Genomic DNA, 4,288 nt, shown 5'->3' with positions numbered 1-4,288 from the left:
AGAGAGAAAAATGAGTACTCTATGAATCTGATTGTTTTCCAGCTTTGTTTGATGATAAATTCTGATCTTTTTAATACATTCTACATGCATTGGTCAAATATTTTCATGACATTCACAACCTTGATATTATCTTCATCCTTTGTATTTAAGCTTTAAGTAAATATTTGGCAGTTAATATAGTCAGTTTGTCTTTGTAATTGGTAGAACATAATTTTATTAGATCCTCAAGAGTTGTTGCTGTTTCCTGTTTTAGAATAAAAATAAATTTCTTTTTTCAAGTTAGTTGGTATAATTACATTTTCAGATTTGAAATAGTCTACTGGCTACTATTTTAAGCTTTTAGTTCTCTGTAACATATCCTGGTAAAACTCATCAATATGTGATAGTAGAACCTTTCTCACCACAGTTTTACAGTGGAATTAATTCTCAGTGCCCTAAGATATTCATTGTATGTAATGAATGAACTTCTGTGTCTTCAGCATGGTACATACATTCTTGGGAGAGCTGACAAAATAGTCATTCAAATCATTTCCAGTAGGGGTTAAATTTTTTTTAAAACTCCAGTTAAGAAAAATTAGAATTTAAGATATTTTCACACTTGATCTTAGCCAAAAGGCCGAGAAGCGATGAATTTAAGATATTTTCAAACTTTCCCTTCTTCAAACAAAATTTCATGTTGAAGCTAGAATGGAAATCAGATGAAAGCTGAACTATTCTAGATAATATAGAAGCAGTGTCTGGAGAAAATCTATGGGTGGCTTTAAGCAGTGCCCATACATGGATGGTGCACAGTTACAAAGCTGTAGTGTTATGATTAGTGTAGATGCCTTAAGCACCGATAGCTAGAGATATTATGCAGCAAGTGCCTCATAGAATTCTATCATGTCCTCTTGGAATATTGAGTTAAATTTTTTTAGGAAAAAAAAACATATTCAGATAGCTTTAGTACTTCCAAGGTGACTATTATTTCTGGAATAATGGAATAGACATACTTTTCCCTCTTTTTCCCTGCTAAGTACAACTAAAAGCTCTGGATACTATGTATTAAAAACAAAAACAAAAAACAAAAAATCCATAGATTCCAACAAGTAGAAGGAAGATGGCAGACCAACTAGTGACCTTGGGACCCAAAGAGTGACACAGTAGTGATTTTCTTGAGCTTCCTTGTTTGCTTCAAATAACCAAACCTGGAGCTGAAGAAGGTGGTGACCTAGATATACCAACAAACACAAACCAAAAAGAGGTCAACAAAAGACTGTTCTCTCTGGCTAAATACCAGGAAATGGGTAGCCTAGCAAGGCAGAAAAATTTTAGATAGTAACCACTCCAGTTCAGCCAAACACCATTGAAAAAAACAAGGCCTCACCCGTAGTCCTGCCAGCAAAGGCTGAGTAAGGATCCTAGACTGACTTCAGCCAACACCAAGGAAAAAGCCAGGTGGCAAACTTGTGCTGTAAAAATCACATGGGGAGCCCAGGAATTTCATCACCTGGCAGCAAAATGTATGCTTCTTCTTCAGTGGGGTGATGTCAGAGGAGGACTGGAGGAAAGTTAGAATTTGCATCACTGCTCAGTGGTAATGAGGCCACGTTGCCATCCCTGTGGGGTTAGTGGAGTCCAAGTGGGGAGGACAAACAAAGTACTTTTACTTCTTCCAGGCAGGGAGGTACCCATGGAGGTCTAGTGGGAAGCATGAATTCCCACCTCCATTAGGCAGTAATGTGGGTCCATTACCCTCAGTGTCGAAGGAGGTCATGAGGGGGCCTCTACCATATTTACCATCATCTGCCAGTGAGAAGGTGGTGCCCTCTTCTTCCCCTGTTAGGTGTCAGAATAAACTAATCCAAACTTATTTAAATAAATTTGAATCTCATTACATAATCTCATTACGTAATACCTAAATGTTCAGGATTCAGTGTGAAATCATTTGTCATGCCAAAGACTAAAAGGATTTCAAACTAAACGAAAAAGAAAAGACAATAATTGCCAACATCAAAATAACAGAGATGTCAGAATTAACTGAAAAGATTTAAAAGTAGCCATCATAAAATTCCTTCAGTGGGAATTGAAAAAAATCAATTACAAAAGTGTTTGAAACAAATTTGGAAAATGGAAAGTTTCTTCAAAAAAAAAAAAAAAAAGGAAGACATACAGAAGAAATAAATGGAAATTTTGGAACTGAAAAACACAGCAATTGAAATAAAAACTCAATCGATGTGCTCAAAGAGAAAAAAAGGACAGAGAAAAGAATCTGAGAATGGGAAGAATGATAGAAATTACTCAATCCAACAAAGAGAAAATATACTGAAAAAAAGAAAATCCGAACAAAGCCTCAGAGATCTGTAAGACAATGATAAAAGTTAAGCATTTGTGTCACCAGAGTCCAGAAGGAGATGAGAAAAAAGCAGGGCTGAAAAAATAGTTGAAGAAATAATTGCTGAGAAAGTTCTCCTGAGGCACCTGGGTGGCTCAGTTGGATGAAGAGACTCTTGGTTTCCACTCAGGTCATGATCTCAGGGTTGTGAGATGAACCTCCGCATCAGGCTCTGTGCTCAGCAGGGAGTCTGCTTGGGGATTCTCTCTTTTCCTCTCCCTCTGCCCCTCCCCCTGTCGTGCGATCTCTCCCTAAAATAAATAATAAAGAAATCTTTTTAAAAAGTTTCCAAATGTGGCAAAAGATATACATTCACAGATTCAAAAAACTGAGCTAACTTTAAACATGATAAGCCCAAGAAACCCAAAATAAGACACACTTCTGAAACTAAATCCAAAATAAACATTTGAAACCACAGAGAAATGATACCTCATCTACAGAAGCCAAACACTTTGAACTACCACAGGTTTCTTATTGGAAACCATAGAAACTGAAAGAAAGTGGCACGTTTTTCCAGTGCTGAAAAACAAAACAAAAGAAAAAACTGCCAACTCAGAATCTTACATCGTCTGACATTATCTTTCAGGAATGAAGGAGATATCTAGACAGAAGGAAACTTAAAATATTTTTGCCAGCAGACCATATTAAAAGAATGGCTAAAGGAAGTTCTGTAAACAGAAAAGAATGATAAAGAAATCTGGGAACATCATAAAGGAGTAAAGAACATAGTAAGCAAAACTATGAGTGTATGTAATAGACTTTCCATATCCTCTCGAGGTTTCTAAAAATGTTTGATAGTTGGAGCAAGAACTATAATACCATTTGATGGTATATCACGTATATAGAGGAAATATTGAAGAAATTTGTATTATAGGGGCGCCTGGGTGGCACAGCGGTTAAGCGTCTGCCTTCGGCTCAGGGTGTGATCCCGGCGTTTCGGGATCGAGTCCCACATCGGGCTCCTCTGCTGGAAGCCTGCTTCTTCCTCTCCCACTCCCTCTGCCTGTGTTCCCTCTCTCGCTGGCTGTCTCTATCTCTGTCGAATAAATAAATAAAATCTTAAAAAAAAAAAAAGAAATTTGTATTATAAATGGAGGTGAATAAAGGGATGGAAAAAGATATAAGGATTCTCCACTTCACATACTAGTAACATGACACCACCAGGAAACCATGATAAATGATGTACATAAAATAAAATACTTAGAGAAACAACTGAAAAAAAAAAAACCTGTGCAAAGATTTACACTCAAAAATGCTATAAATAAATCAGAATAAAATTCTAAGGAAAAAAAAAAAACCCATAGAGCAGGTAAAGAAAGCAGAGAAATGAAAAAGAGAGCACAAAGAGAAAAAATAAAATGTCAGATTGACACATTAATAAACTAATCATTAAACTAAACCTAAATGATCAAAATGTAACAATTTAAAGACAGATAGTGTCAGAATTGATTAAAAAAACATGATGCAACTATATACTGTCTACAAGAAACTCAAATATAACCATACAGGCAGGTTAAAGTAAAAGGATGGTAAGTTACATTATGCAAAGATTAATCAAAAGACGGCAGAAAATTGCCAGAGATGGGGAAGAGCATTATACAATGATACGAGGGAGCAATCCATTATGAAGAAATGTAATCCTAAATGCGTATGCACCAAGAAACAGTGCTGCAAAATATATAAAGTAAAAACTGACAATTAGAAAAGAGAAATAGACAAATTCACAATTACAGTTAAAGACTTCAATACCAATCTCTCAACAATCAATGTAACTAGATATAAAATGAGCAATAAAAAAACTCAACAACACCATCAAGCAACAGTATCTAATTCCCAACACTGTCCCCCACAACAGCAGAACAGGCATACTTTAATGGTGCCAAGGGAACATATACCAAGATAGTCCACTTATTG

General features: G+C 35.9%; 1 pseudogene; it reads right to left on the bottom strand.

Moving 5' to 3' along the window:
* Positions 1–497: 497 nt before the first annotated feature.
* Positions 498–628, bottom strand: LOC121101769 (annotated as a pseudogene).
* Positions 629–4,288: the final 3,660 nt, after the last annotated feature.

This window comes from Ursus maritimus, unplaced genomic scaffold, assembly GCF_017311325.1.
Source record: "Ursus maritimus isolate PB19 unplaced genomic scaffold, ASM1731132v1 scaffold_9, whole genome shotgun sequence".
NCBI classification, from domain to species: Eukaryota; Metazoa; Chordata; class Mammalia; order Carnivora; family Ursidae; genus Ursus; species Ursus maritimus.
This window is presented reverse-complemented; position numbering and strand designations above follow the sequence as displayed.